The 16743-nt window shown below is 44.3% G+C and overlaps 1 protein-coding gene across 1 annotated transcript in view; it reads right to left on the bottom strand.

Moving 5' to 3' along the window:
• Window positions 1–16067, bottom strand: part of LOC308375346 (fatty acyl-CoA reductase 1) — a 52299-nt gene extending 36232 nt beyond the window's left edge. The window contains exon 1 of the mRNA XM_080851452.1: window positions 15923–16067. The gene's annotated coding sequence lies outside the window, so the exon portion shown is untranslated. The remainder of the gene's footprint in view (window positions 1–15922) is intronic.
• Between the last annotated feature and the right edge of the window lie 676 nt (window positions 16068–16743).

Consider the following 16743-nt stretch of genomic DNA (forward strand, 5'->3'; position numbering starts at 1 on the left):
CTTTTCCCCCTTTCAACCCCTTCCAGAGTGTCTCTTTGGTGTGTTCTAGCTGCCGTACTCACCCAGCAGGAGGCAGGGAGAGAGAGAGAGAGAGAAACGGATGAGAAAAGCAGAGGGTGCAAAAAGAGGTAGAATACAGAAATAAACAGCGAACGAAAGAAAGAAATTAATAGGGGCATGATTGCAAGAGGGAGAGCAGGGGCAAAATAGAAAATGAAGGAATGAGAGTGTGTTTGTGTGTTTGTGTGTGTGTGTGTGTATGTGTGTGTGTGAGAGAGAGAAAAAGGGGGCTGGGGGGTGAAAGAGACTGGCTTGGTTTTCTACAGTCTGAGGAATTACCTCAAACAAAAGCGCCTCAAACAGGAGCAAACAAAAGCGAAAGGAATTAGACAGAGGCCATGACTGCTGGTAATGAAGAAAACATAAATCCTATTGAATGGCTGAGAGCGCACTCTCACACACACAAAACACTAAGGCTCGCTCTCACCAACACACACACACACACACACACACACACACACACACACACACACACACACACACACACACACACACACACACACACACACAGAAAAACACATGCACACACACAAACATCCTGCCCCTAACTGCGAAGCTTCCTTGGAGTGAATGAGGGAAAGAAGAGATGGCAAATTGCTCAGTGTGTCACCACAACACATACTGCTACTGTGGGGGCAGGGGGAGGGTGCAAGGCTGTGCCAACCTGGAGACGACTCTGATCCGGTGCCCACTAAGCAATGATGGCACGTCCCATCCAAGCCGCAAACACCGCCAACCTCTTGGGTTTCAGCTGCACCCGCTGCCAACTGGGCCCTATCGCATCCAAACAAGCTGGCACCGGGCCCCTTCGAGAGGGCACAGCACAAGAGGCCGTGCCCTACTTATTACTGTAACCAGACTCAAAGACTCACGGTCTGAGAGAGAAAGAGGGAGAGAGGAAGAGAGAGAAAGATAGAGAGAGAGAATCCTATTCTGTCCAATCAGGCAAATACACATCACAGAGCTAAGGGGGTAAAGAGACATGTGTAACAGAGAAGGATGTGTGAGATGAAAGACAGATTCAAGAGGGATGACAATTAGATAGAGCAAGAGAGAGAGAGAGAGAGAGAGAGAGATAGAGAGAGGTGATCAATCCATTACACAGATCCAAACTAGCTCCTCAATGTTGTTTAGGTAACCTGAACTGCCAAAACAGTCCAAGAGGCCAAAATTATCTCACAATTCTCCTAGCTGGAATTTCAAAGAGTGTGAACAATCCAGCAACGCTGAATTTCAAAGAAACCGATACATTTTGGCACTCTGGCCTTCATAAAGAAATCCTTTCTGGACTCATCTTCACAAACATGAGGAGAGACGTCACATCTCCAGGAATCACCTTGCACTCACAGGAAATGAAGACAGAGGAATGCGAGCGACTCCGAAAGTGGCAGCTACCTCCCAGTACAGACACTGTAGCCCGAGGGCAAATCCACCCAATCAACCTTAAGCATATGTTCAAGCCCGCCTGGGGCTCCGATTATCATCTCAGACAAATGAACAACATGTTCGGAGCTAATGCTACACAGGCGGTGGTGGAAATCACTGTCAGGTAAGCTCTTTGTTCCTTTGGCTTTCAGAGTGGTGATTGACTTGGGGGATGAATGAAGCCTGTTTGTTTGTTTGCTTGATGCTATCAATCCATCCATCCATCTATCCATCCATTCATCCATCTGTTTGTCTGTCCATCCAGTGTCCAAATCACGCCTGGAGATGGGAAACCTTCCCTTCCTTAAAGGCCAATATAAACCATGCACAAACATACACCTATGCGCACAAACACACAATATACACACCACATAAACCGACACACACACACACGCACACACCACATAAACACACACATATACACATTAGCAGGTCGAACATAAGGGGCTGCCGTTCAGCCAACTGTGTGTTAGAGGCAGCATTCCACAGTGATGCACCTCCTGATTAAGATGCAGCTCTCGCCACGGCACCCCTCCACTCCCTATGCACTCTATGTAGGTCAGTCCTCACAAATCTTTCTTTTTATGGTGACTTATATCGAGAGAAAAAAAGAGTAAAAACAGAGAACACAATACAGACAGTGTTACAAAAAAAAATCTCCCGTGGAGCTCTGCGAGGCATCCCTTGGTGCGATCGTGCCATTAACGGCGGCACACACAGGCTCCATTTCCTCTGCTGCAATGCATGTGTGGGTGTCTTAATTGCTAATTTAATTAGAGTGAATAGCAGGATCTGTGTAAAATGGGACCCGTCAAGCCCTCTGTCCTCCCCTTGCCAGTCTTCTCATTTCCCCTGATTTCATTTGCGCTGGGCTCTATCAGCAAGCTGCTTTTCACATAGAAATGTGTAGGATAACAAAGTGTTTTTTCCCCCAACGCTATTATGTATCCTTACGCAAATTGATTTCTGTGTGTGTGTGTGTGTGTGTGTGCAACTGGGAGTTCATTATGCAAATGCTTGCAGGTGTGTTTGTCTCTATGTGTATCAAATCTGTGTAGGTGTGTTCATATGTATTGTTTATTATTCACACGCGAATGTGTTTGTGTGAGAGGGTGCATTTGCCTTCTCATTCCCAGGTGTGTGTGTGTGCGTGTGTGTGAGTGTGTGTGTGTGTGTGGAGTATATAGTTACGTTCTGTATGCGATAGTGCTGATCTGTAATTACAGCTGTGGGTAGTGACTGGGTGAACTGAGGCGCACAGTGTCATTTACTCGCTGCTCGAGATCCCCATGGTGTCCCGGGACAGTGTTGTATCAATGCACAGGTCAGGTTCTACACAGCTGCCCTTTCTCCGCCCAATCAATATTATTTTTGAAATTTGTGGCCTTTAATCGATAGTTGTAGTGAAGGGTGGGACAGGAAATGAGAGGAAGAAGAGGTGGGGAGTGGACAGGAGAAATGACATCAGGCTGGAATCGAACCTGTGTCCTGCATGGGCATCAAGCCCGAATGTGGTTGTGCCACAGTGCCCCCCCCCCCCCCCCCCCCCCCCACTATTCTATTTTTCTATTCTTCTTCAGGCATGTAGAGACTCCTAGCCTTCCATATCCTTTATGTTGCTTTGAATGTATGCCAGTAGGGAGACAATATTTATCCTGGATACAGTCAACCCCACATACATGCACGAATGCACATGTGTGTGTGTGTTGGCATGTGAGCACATAAACATACCATCGCATGGCATTTCAGCACACACACAAATACAAGCTGCTGGCAAGTGGGACAGGGAGGCGAGTGCCAGCAGGCCTGTGAACCGTCTGGCATGCGTGTGCCAACGATGCCCGACACGCATATTCAACACGCATGACGTGATAATGCCGCACACATCATGGCAGAGTGTGGGGTGAAATGTTCCGGATTATTCCCTAGCAGAACTGAGGCCTAGAGGCTTCATGAGCGTGGCCCACAATAATGATCTGTTTATAAACAGGCCCAGAGGCTTAGAGCTAACGTTCACGTCCCACACTAATGAGCTTGATCAAACTGAGAGCGATGATGAAAATGTTGCCTTCAAAACATGTCGGCACAGGATCTGGCCACTGCATCCCCTTCCAAATGGAAACACAAAGTGTAGGTCTCTAAGCAGAGGCACAATGTGGCCTAAATAGGTTAAATGTGGTGTGCCAGTGTCTTTATCAGGTCACACCCTAAGAGCAAAGGCACAATGAATCATTTTGTGTTTAACACTATGACACTTTCATTGGGTACATACATTTTGAGACTGGATGTTGACAAAATGCAGATGAAGGGCTCCAGGTTGCTGGAGGTGCTGAGGTGAGCAGGGTACAGCCAGCCCCAACTAAAGGCCGCCAAGAGGCTGCGGTTCATTTTATTGGCCAGTCTCATTTAAGACTGGTTTGGTGTTACCTCATCTACAAAAACATGAAAGGGCAGTCACAATTAATATGACAAATCCAAAATTTTCTAAATTAGTGACAGACGGGGCACAGTTATCAATACTTTAGGCGGCCTCTGCTCATGTAGCTGTGTCCTATTAGTAACAACACATAATATTAGTAACTGTGTTGATTATAGTAATACGTCAAAGGTAAAGGGCTAATCTACAGCTATGGGTGGCATAGAAACCATAGTGTGGGTATATTCTACTGTTGCTGCATTGATAGTGCAGGCATACATCTAACATCCAAGAAATACATACCATGAAATTCATTAAATGCATCCCAGGAGTCCTATTTACCACCAAATCCTGACATAACACAGCTGTCTGCAATTAGCACGGTTGACCAACAAGTTTAGCTAAAACCCTTATTCTGGGATTAGAGTTGGGGTTAGCGTTATCTAACCCTAGCCTCGCAGGATCAGATCAGATGTGACTTTGGCACTTTGTGATGAGAGAACGGGAGTCTAGGAACTGTGGTTGTGATTACAGGGAAATCTGCTGCAAACAAAGCTTGCTTTCTTTCCAAGGTCCACTTACCACAAGACAAGAGGACCACTGACCACTGCAGTATTCCGTGGGAGTCAGCAACACCACTTTGCTGTGACTAACACTTTATGTCTTTACCATTTGCATTCCTGTATTATTTTAAATATATGCATATTTATTTTTTAACTTCAATGTATTAACTCTTTATTGTAACCTCGGCACCATTGTAAATGAGATTCTTCTCCCTCAATGTGCTTAAATAAATAAAAATACAAAAAATACTTTGAGCTTTACCTTCACAAGGCATAATAATGTCTAAAAATGCCCTAACCATTCCCAGACACATTTAAAACAAATTGCCTCAATAAGTCCCCCATATCAAAATGGCATATTTGGCTGTGCAAGACTAACCTGACTAACCCCAACCATGAATAAATAATTGTTTCGCAGTGTGACTAATTGTTCAGACTCATTTTACATCTAAATTACTATGCTCAATATATCTCTGTTGCCTTCACGTACATGTAATTCTTGGTAATTGATTCCATGATACTGGTATGGATGACCTTGGGACAATTACAGCAAATCAGCAGAGGCCGTGTAAGCTACAGGAACATTTAAGTAATATAGCACGAGTGGGAGTGGGGTAGGTAAGGGATAGTCCCACGGGTGGTGTTCGTCCGTAGCCACCGAGGCCGGAGGCATACAGAGAGGGCAGCAGGAGGATACGCCTCGGTGCTCTGAGCGACAGCAGCAGACGAAGGCTGTCCATGACAGTCCCTCAATGAATGCTTTAAACTCCAAGCATGATCATTTCAAATTGAATTCATCTTGAAGTTCTGCTTTGACCAAGCCCACTGGCTGGAAGAAAAAAACAGGTGTTGGAGAAAGTGTCTATTTGAGTTGGCCAATACCCCTTCAGAGAAGATGTCTCTTTTTGCCCAGTCTGTTGAAGCTTATACAGTACGTGAGGAATAGATTGTTTTTCTTTGGCGCTGGTGGCTTTTTGTGTTGGCGCTCTCCTTGTCCGTCTCTCTCCCCATTTCACAAAACCGTCAAAATAAATAGAAAGGAAAAAATAAAAAAAGGAATAATAACAATAATAAAAAAAAACCTTGAGCTAACAACTTAACTCACGGTGAGGTCATGGTTGTTTATGTATGTGGCAGAACGACAACACGGCCAGTTGCTAGGCAATAAGGTAAGCTTTCGCATTTCTGCTACCAGTTGAATAAAAGTACAGAGAAGGACAATACTGGGACAGTCACTGGAAAAAGAGAACAATCCTGGAAGAAACAGACAGGTGGCAACCCTAGCTTGATATGCAGGGGCTTCTTTTGGTCAGACTGGATGGAGTACATCACGTACAGAGAATGATATAGTTGCTGATTCTATTTTCTCATAAAAAAGGATGCAATCAGATTTGGCCATCTGCTGGATACAAAACCATGTAAGATTAAAGATGTCAGACCTCTCCTTGTTATCTATCTCTCTCTCTCTCTCTCTCTCTCTCTTGCTCTCTGTCTGGGATCACTGTCAGTCTGAGAGAATATTTCTGTCCATCAGAACATTTAGGCGGAGCAGGTCTTCTCTCTATCCCCCAAGAATGACTGCTCTGAATGTGGGACTTTCCGTCTGCTCTCTCTTCTTCCTTCTCTCTCACTCACTTCTTCCAGTGCCTGACTGCTGTCTGACTGATGGAGATATGAGATGAAGCTGATAGAACACACACACACACACACACACACACACACACACACACACACACACACACACACACACACACACACACACACACACACACACACACACACACACACACACACACACACACACAAACATACTGAGGGCAGACATTCCAAACACTAATTATGATAGACAGGTTTGTCTGCCACAACCATAACTAATGGTATGAGGGAGGGCTGGGGGAGGGACTGCATTTAAGAAGGCTGTGAAGGGTTCTTCACCCTCAGAGGCTTCCTGCATTAACAGGTCAGACAGGCAGGCAGTTGGCAGACAGCAGAGGAGACGAGGCGAGGGAAGTAGGAGGAAGAGGAGGACGAAGAGGATAAGGGCTCTCATGGACGTTTTTATGATCCAGTGTGTGGGTGTGAGGACAACCTCTGCCTCTCCAATTGCATCATAGAAGCCAGCAGTTTGTACCATGAAGGGCTGGGTAGGAAGTTGTGGTTAAGCACAAGAATGAACACAGAAAGGTACCCAGCTTACACACACACACACACACATGCTTGTGACGGGGGTGTTGGTGGAGGTGGTGGTGAGAGTGGAACTAAGCACAAAGCTTCAACTTTTGCATCCTCTCCGACAAGCCTGACTGAAGATCTAGGGCTTACTATCTTACACAACCAAAAAATGCACCCAGACTGACTCAGATTCCTAGGCACGTGCTATTTTACCATGCCCCTTGGCAACAAGATACCTATGATTAGAATCCAAATGTCTCACCTGACATCTGTGTGTACACTGTGTTGATATGTGATGTCATTGTTGTGTTGTTTGTCACTCACGGAGCCTGGTGTGAAGATAATGATTAAAAGCCAAAAACACCACAGACATTCCCTGCCTTCCCTCTCTCCCCTTCTCTTCAGAAAAAAAGCTGTGTATAAAGTCAGGCAATCTACACTGTTTCTCAACAAAAAGGTAAAGGTCCTGGTATTAGCCAATCAAACGTATCATATTTTCTGTTCGGGTCAGGTGACCGGTCTTAACCAATCAGAGACCGGAATTACTTCCTCTTACCACCGAATGTCTGCTTACCACGACCATCTGCTTACCATCGACTACTGTCACACTCCACAAACAACTGCTATCAATAGGGCATGCAGGAATGTAGCCGTCTTGAATGCCTTCCACAACGATAAAATACTATGTTGACAGACATATGTCCTCAGCAGACACTAAGGGACTTTTTGATCAGCTGATCTTTTTTCTGGGAACTCTGCTTGACCCAATGCCTACCTAACAGGTTCTAGAAGCTTTTTCTGAAGTGACGCTTCCCTGCTATGATGAAAGTACAGCCTTTCACTCAGTTACCTCGAGGGGACCAGCTAACAGCCTGCTATAAGTTATACAGTTGTCATGTGGGAATGTGGTCACTGCTAAAGCAGTAGTTCATTACACATCACCTACGCTTGCATCATGAAAGGTCAAAGACATTTACTGATGTGCAGGTCACATAAGTATGGAATTGACCACTGACTTTCGTCAAACCTAGAAGTTTGCTGACCTTTCCCTTTTGGGAGATCACTCAGCTGGATGCTATGTGTGTAAGACGTCTCTTCAATTTCTAGTGTCTGTGTTGTGAGTTCATAGCCTGGATACCAGACCGAACTTAGCCCCGCCTACAACATTTGAGGTCTGGAAGTTCGTTCTGGCACTGCTCCGTTGGGGAGAAATTGTCAGAAGTTAGGATTCAGCCGAACCAATCAAATTGTCAGTGCGGGCCTTATACCATGATGGACAGATGATCAACCGTAACGTAATCAACTACGTCACCAACGCTTGGGTTGAATTAGTTTTCAACAAACATGGCTGCCGCTGGAGAGCTCAAATTTGGCATTAACAGCGAATTAATTTAGAAAGAGGAACAGAGAAACGCGATCAAGGCAATTGTCGAACGAAAAAAAATAAATCCCGTCCTTCCGACGAGATCCGGTAAAAGTTAAATGTATCAGCTGGCCCCGATGGTCATACTACGGTGCTCTGATTGGTTCTAGGTGTATCCAATTGAGGGAAGAGGCATTTTTTACCCGGTTCGGGTGAAACGCGCCCCATAATCACAGCCCAATCGAGGAGTATCAGACTCATATTCTGACTAGAATTATGAGTATGACATCGTCAGGCTACTGAGTTCATGTACTCTGTGTCAACTCTTTAGATCATTGTCATAATGTATTTGATTTTGGATACCACCAACTCCAAACAAAAAGAAACTAGATGAACTGACCCAGTGTCTGAGCACCATGAAGGAGTGGTGAAGCACAGTACTAGGTACGGTGAAATACCTCTGAGATTGCCTAGCTGACACATACCCAGTCATCCCAGATTGACTCTCTTCATCACACAGGGAAAGTTAGGGGAAAGTAGGTCATTTTGGTAGGGTTTAATTACGGTCAGTATGTCCTAGCTAGCAAGGTTTGTTTGCGAATGTACTGTACATCCCGAGAGAGTATCCCTAATTAGCTTGCATAGCTCAGGGCTCCCACTGTTTGGAAGACTAATGTCAGCAGAATTCAAACTAACTGGGGTATGTACATAGACCAGCATATTTCACTGCAATTCAATTCATTATTCGTCATATTTGCAAGGCTCCATTGCCACTGAGAGGGTTATTTCAAGGTGCTTCAATATGTTATACAAGCATTTACATATTTGTTGGATGCCAGTGGGTGCATGCAAGTCTTAAGAGCTCAATAAACTTCTACAACTGTCAGGCAGTTGCCTCAACGGACTCCTTTTCATTTATGGTTCTCCAACGGTTGTGGGTGTTGCAAGGCAATAATAATAAAAAAATGGCGACAGACCAAACTCCGTAGATGGTCAAAATTTGTACATACGACTTTTTTAGCTTAAATGTTTTTGAAGTTACAGAGAAATAGACACTGCAATGTAAAAACCGCTTTATTGTATTGGAAAATACGTTAGAGGGGATTTGCGAGGTGTCTGAGCCAGCTACATATCTAATGTGGGCATACTACCCACAAGGTAAACAGCGATGTATTGACGGATTTACGGAGATGGACAGTTAAAAAAATTGGGAGGTACACGTCAGGCCACGGAGAGGTGCTCGGAGAGGGTTTCCACAACGCCTCTTTAGGTACCCCCTTGCAAGATCTGTCCTAATACTTGTTGGGTAAGTGACCAGAAACGTAGTTGAACAAGGTTAACATGACCTCAGACATAGCAGAGGGCAGTACACTGAGGAGTCTGTGTGGGTCGGCCTTGAATTGGAGTAGGCAGTTATAACTATTGTTACAAGCACATAGGAATAGCACGATTAAGCGCACACATATACTTAAGTATTTAGACAGCCAGTCAGAAATGGGGAAGAGGATAAGAAAGGGTTAAGTAGGCAAAAGTAATCTAGTATCAACTCCAAACACTAGTCTGTCAATACTCTGAATGAATACCCATACCTAATACATTAGCCAGTATGGCCTGTAATCTGTGCAAGGTGTCAAAAATCCACCCTGGTCAACAGAGCTCCGCAAGTGAAAGGGTCGGCTATAGATATCCTTGTAGACGACTCTCCTTAAGAATAAAACAGTCTCGTCACCAAGGTGCTCTAGAGTATCTCTCAGTGTGTAATGAGAAGACTGGGCATTGCCATGGCCTTAATAAACTGGTAAGTCGGTGTCACTCAAATGAGAAGTTAGAAAGCACCTCAGCGTCCCCCTCACAGGAATAGAGGAGCCATCATCCACATTCATCTGAACAGCATGTCAGTGTTCACCCCAACCAGTGACCTTCACTCTGACTAACTACATCTCCATTTGACCCCTCGTATATCCATGACCCCGCGCTCTCATTGCCCTCCACTTACCCTAGTCGATCAGGAGGGGGGTCTTGCTTCTCACACCTTTTCATGCCCTCTCTCCTTGCAGCTGCTGAAAGAACCCTTTCCTTGAGGCACTTAATCTTTCCAATTAGCCCACCCAATGGCCTCCTGCTAACAGCCATGACATACGTCCTTGTGCCATCCAGTGAATGTCACTGCCGTCTATACTCCTTCCCTTTTCATAATGGGCTGTTTATGGACCTTGACCCTTCAAACACCTGACCTTATCAGACTGAGTGCTGACTTACAGGTTTTAATATTTGTTCGTTGGTCGGTGGCCAAATATTTATAGTTGGGTTCAGGTGCCCTCTGCTCCCTCCCTGTCACATACCTGCTTTTTTTGCTCAAGAGGAACTTTTTTTTTTTGGTAGCTGGTGCTTGGAGCTCTCAGCTTTTTCAGGAGCTCAACTCAGGAAGTTATTCTCTCTCCACTGGGAAATTAGTTCCTGGGCCTTAGGTTCTAACCGTTTTTTTTAGTTAATGCAATAGAGGAGGTATGCTTTTGTAGTCCAAGAAACATTTTGGTGGAACTCAGTACTTTTGTTGCTGACTGGGCATAAACAGAAATAACTGCATAAATAACTAAGTAGACCCACACAGAACGGGCATTCTTAACTGCTTGGAAGGCCAGCCATTTACACAGAGAGCAAGCAAGTCTTAACAATTTACAGTGGTTAACCAGAAGACACCAAAACCACTGGGAAGAAAGAAGGGAGGAGCGCTTCCTTGGTAGCTGAAATGGGAAGGCACCACTGATATAAATAGAATTATTGACATAACACAAAAAAAATAAAGGATGTCACTGCATCAACTTATGGACTGGCTGCGACTTTCTCCCACTTTTTGCATGTGCTGACATCACATCCTGGCAGTAAACTTATCACCTAACCCCTAATTAGCATAATTGCTTAGTCCTCTCTAGTCATCCATCCTAAGGGTTACCCCACCACCTACCTCCCCCCGTCCCCACTCTTTTTCCAGCAGCTCATTAATACTGTCTCCGATGGCCCCGCTACATACACTGCTGAGCTTGTGTTCGTGGCATCTTGGGTGAAGAATGGGAGTCAGGTGCAGGGAAAGAACACGATGGTTCATTCTCTTTCTCTTCTCTTTATTTGAGAGGGGATATGACTCCTACCCTCCACAGATCTTGCCTGTATTCAACTACCCTTCTGCTCCTCTCTTCCCCTGCATTTTCTTCTCCAATCTAATCAATCTCAGCTATCCCCTGTCTCTACTGAACCTGTCTGCCATGACATATGACATAGTGTGACCAGTGTGTTTGGTTGTGTACATGTTGCTCTGATACCACCTGATGGAGATCATTTCCAAACACTGTTAATTACTTCAAGTGCCTTGTATTACTATTATCCTTGTATGAATCATGTGCTTATGAAAGCATGAACATGGCTTTTCTGTGTATGTGTCTGTCTGACTTTGATTATTAGGTGCCACTTAGTCTGCATACGTACAAGAGCATGTTTAGACCAGAGGCGATAAGAAGGGTCGAACTGTGCTTCTTCCAATCTTGTGCAAAACTTCCATCCGTGCCTCGGACGTCAGATATCCACCATGTGGTTATCTCTGCTGAACGCTAAACTTCTGTCTATATAAATCTTGTGCTATTTGTTTATCCTTGCTTCACTTTCAGCCTTGTGCTGGGAGTGAGGCCCGATTGCAATTGTTGTTGTGGTTTGTCTAATAAATATACTTATATGCAGCTCCAGAGTCCCAGGGTTACTAGGGTGAATTTTCCGATAAGATAATAGGGGGCTTGTCTATGCTTACTATCCCCTCTGAAGTTGTGTCCCAAACAATTATTACGTATAGAATATACAACGTTTAGCCCAAAATGATTTGAAGAGAAATTATAACCTGTCACACTAACTACATTTACCTAGACTCATGCATTGGACTAACACAGCATGGGTGGGGGCTGAGCACTGGCTCAAAAGACTCTGCTGTTTTTTCTGGGAATGATTAAATTCTGTAGATAAGGATAAAGGATTCCTAACAACGCGTTAGAAAAACAAATGTTGCAGAGTTTACTTTACTGTCTCAGTCTGTTTTGACGTGCAGCCTCATATCACCATTGAGCGCTGCGTGACATTTAACCCAGCTACACTTTTACTTATGGCAGATGATGGTAATCAAAATGATTGTGTAGCAAAGACAGATAAAACGTAGGCAACCAGAGCTGACCTACGAGATATGCCTTTTCCAGAAGCTGATTTAACTATTGTTTGTTGACGGTTCAAGCAAATAAACCTTGAACGCACAGCCACTACTTCCACACTATTCCGAACAGGCAGCGGAACGAATTGACGTCTTGCAGTTGTGTCTGGCTCTGCCCTCAGACCTTCCTCTCCTCTCCTGCTGGTGCAGACGCTTACAATCCCATTACATTTACATTTACATTTTACATTTAGTCATTTAGCAGACGCTTTTGTACAAAGCGACGTACAAGGAAGAGAACAGTCAAGCCACAAGCAATAGAAACCTGGTGTTACAATAAACGCTACTTTACATAAGAAATAGAAAAACCAAAATAGAAAAGAAGATTGCAGGAATGTAACTGCTGTTAGTGCAAGTAAAGCACTAGTCGAAGTGCCATTAGACTGCTTCATGAGGGCAAATGAGGTTTCCTATCTCAGCCACCGTGCAGAGGGTCCATTTATTCATTCACTTAATCAACACAATTGGTTCCACCCTTCGGGGGTGCAGGAAATCTACAGCAACTGCTGGAATTTTCCACAAGAGTTGAGCTTACAATGACTAAAGCTGTTTCCCCCCTTGGCCCTCTTCCTCTTGTAGGCAAATTGGTTACAATGTGATTGCTTTAAATTCCTAAGATTCTTATTCACAGGAGCTCAATGCCGCCTCAGATCGGTGCAAGGTGCCAGCACCTGTGGAACACCTGAGAGCAAGGACAGGCCTTGCGCATCACAAGGTATTTTAGCAATAAAGTTCATAGATCAATCCCCATAGATCACAACAAGTCTCACCCACTGCCCCCCCCCCCCCCCCTCTCACCCTGGGCAGGTGTGACAGAGCAAAGCTCTGGCTTCTCACCATCAATCTTCACATTTATTTTAAATGGTGAGACACGAACATCAGTCTTATCTCACCCACTGGCTGTAGCTACGAATTGCAGTAGAAATTAAGCTGCTTTAAGGGACGGTACTTCAAGTGTAGTGTGGCATATGGAGAGAGTCCTCACGCATTAAGTGAGACAGCGCTGAGTGGAACAGCGGTGATTCATGATCCTGATCCTTGGGACCAAAAGCAACATCTCATTCCTTATTTTAACAGCTCTGGAAGAAGAACATTTCATTTCAAGGTGTTTTAGTGGTGCCGTGAATCAATTTGAAGACTGAAACACACAGCATCTGCTGAAGAGCTTCCAGGACCAGGTAGGTCGTCTCAAGGCTGCCAAACAGCCATCACACCACGGCACAGGCTGACCGTGTCTCAGAGAGGTCCTTGGTAGCTGTGAGGAGGTGAAATCCCTCCCCCTTCTCACGTGGCCCCAAAGGGGAGAAGGACTGGAATGGTTCAAGTTCAAGTTTATTATCATATACTCATAAACAGCACTTATGAGTAATGAAATTCTTTTCTGCTCAATGTCCATTCAATTTAGAGAATTAAATAAGGGAGAATGGAGAAAAAGGGTAGGAAAAACTGGGTTGGGTTCGCGTTTCCTTTACATTGGTGGATGGGTCTAATTGGGACTAATTGGACCAATTTAACTCCATGGGCTGCCTTATTAAAGGTTAACCTCATTGTTGAGGGGGAGGGATCTGGTCAGGCTGGAGAGCAAGAGACTGGATCATACAGTAGACAAAGCTGTAAGGTAGATGTGTGGCTACAGATTTGTGCCTATTTTTCTTGCTTCTTATATCGTATGTTTGTTCATTTTGTATATACGTATGTTTTGGGGTTTCGAGTCCCCTTGTAAATAAATAGCAATTTTTGTAAAAAAGCCAACATCTCCGGCGGCGTATGTTTCCCCTCTTCACCACCAACTTCAGCCTGCCTCCCACATCTTGAGATGGCCGACTTGGGCCATTTTTGACAGTAGCAAAACATAATTTACTTTTCTCTAAAAGATTCATGAGGCAGCACTCCACACAGGAGCCTCTGCAAACAGCCGAGGCTCACGCAATAATGGGCGAGAGACAAATGGTGAGAAATAAGAGAGAAAGAGAGAGGAAAGAGCAAGAAACAGAGAGATAATGTGGATAATGCAGCCGAGCTCTGGAGCCATTATATACAGTTAAGGGGAAAAATGGAAAAAAATAATTAAGTATCGTAACCTCCTGAGAACCAACACATAGACTTGTGTCCTCTGTAGTTGACATTTTTTTCTAAAGAAAATCACAAAAAAAGATAAATTGGATGACACTTTTTTTTCTTGGTTCCCAGGAGGATATGATATGGACCTTACGGCTCCGCAATCACTCACCACCGATCTTAACTATAAAATGGACATGGGTTTTGAAATAAAACACACAGACTGGGTTTAGTTTGTAAACATTCATAAAACAGGTAGACAGTCCTATTTCCCCATTTTATCTTCCTTAGCACTAATGTGATAGACGTACACACAGAGACAGAAGAATGAATGGAGTAAGATATGAATATTACAGCACCACACTATCGTTGAGGGCTTCTGTGATTTCTTCAACTAAATATAGACAAGGCCCTCATGATAATTAAAGCTACTTGTGGCATCTAGATTTAGAAAGCACCGCAAGACATGTCATTCTCCCATCCCACATCTCAGAACAGATGACAACTGACGACCTGTGACAACCTATTTTTACACATAGATCAACTCCTTCTGATCGAGATAGAAATGGGATAACATATCTGTAAAACCCCCTCAAGCAATGCCGCGTGTGTACATGCGCTTGCGTGCGTGCTTTGTCTCCGTTTTTTTTCTAGCACCTCAACTCGTCAGTTCATTGCTGTGAAGTAAATGCCGTACACGTACAGCATTACCAAAAGCGTCACCTTCATGAATTTGACAGACAGGCTTAAGTGTTAAACTCAAAATGTTTTTTTTTTTCCCTGTCGAACCCAAAGTGGTAAAATATGTGCGCTGAATGTAGGCTAAGTTGTATTTAAAGGACCAGATGGATGACGGCATGGGTTATTTCGTGTCACACACAACTGATGCAGTCTGACTACACGTGTATGAAATTCGGCGTGTGGCGTGTGCTCAATCATTTTTAAATAGTCACTCAGGAAGTTGGTTTAATTCGTGTTTGTGGTTTTATTACATTTACTCACTCTTCGTGAGCTGCCTGTATTATTATCGTAACTTTGGCTTGAAAATGGAACGACGAACAGTCTAGCCTACATGAGAATTCAGAAGGCTAGACCAGCCCACACCGCCGTTCTCTTCCACGGCCAGCCAGTCATTCACCGGCACCGGCAGGCTAATTCAGCGGTTCCCGTGTGGATATATCCAGGCATTGAGCAATCAAAAGGCCATGTACGACAAAAATAACGTCACCATTGCGACCTCATTATGCTCAAACATTTTAGCGAACGACTGCTTCTTAAATGTATCACTGGCTTTTCCAGACAGAGGAAAGCAGCTACAGCAGCCATCCTGTCAGGACGAGTATTCACTTTCCTAAATCCCAACTGCGCATCTAAACATCAGGAATACAAATTAAAAGTACAAAATATTTCCTGAAAGCAGTATGTTTTGATAGTAAATCATTCATGATCATACAATCGGCAACAGCATGCCTTCTCCCAGTTGGCGAGTGACAAGCAAACACAGCGAATGATGTCTTCTTTTCTCTCCACCCGCGAGACTTTGCCTTGCAATCCGTTCTGTCGAAAAACCATGGTTCAGTCCATGAATGAATGAATGGGTGATAAAAACTCTTACTGACCTTGCTCATGGGGTGGGATATCAACACCCGCTGTGCAACTTTCGCTTTATGTCGCCGGGGTGCCCAAACAGTGACGCGTGTCAGTCACTCGGATGCAGGCTTGTACTGCTCCCCACACTCGGTACTGTTTCCCGACGAGATGATTTGCGTGCTGCTGCCTAGGACTCTATCTGTCCCACCCAGACGGCCCGACGCACGAATACTGACAAGAGGACCGTACCACAGACTGTGGTGTGGATGGCGTGGGGCGGGGAATCTAAATGCCAGTCTGACAGACACGCCTTACTGTGCACACTTATGGACTCAAATAAAACCAGTGCATTATACGTGGGCAGTGGTTTGTATTCATTTGCCCCTCAGGGTTAAGGGTTAATCTGTGTATATTTCATTATCTTATTTCTAAATAAACAGCCCACACTGTGTGTCCTTTGGTTGGGGACTTTCTTCTCCAGTGTAGCTATAACTGAAGCAAAAATGTAAATCTAAAATATTTTTTTCTCAAAGAGAATTCCAATGGGATATCACTAGTTTTGTTAAGCCAACCATCAGATTACATATGATATCTCCTCCAGCAGACACATGTTTTCCTCTCTGTCAAATATGTTCATGGCTGATCAAAATTTGATTTAGTTAAATCAATGGCCTGTTGTGGACATCAACAACTCATGAATTTTTTATGCATTCCACATCCAGATATTATCGGTCAACTGCGAAATAAAAGTTTCATCTGAACAGAAGGAGATTTGAAGGCCTTTTCAACTCTCATTCATATGTCGTTTGAACCTGCTCCAGTACACATAGCAGAAATCTGAACATGCCTT

This window comes from Sprattus sprattus (assembly GCF_963457725.1).
Source record: "Sprattus sprattus genome assembly, chromosome: 14".
Taxonomy (NCBI): domain Eukaryota; kingdom Metazoa; phylum Chordata; class Actinopteri; order Clupeiformes; family Clupeidae; genus Sprattus; species Sprattus sprattus.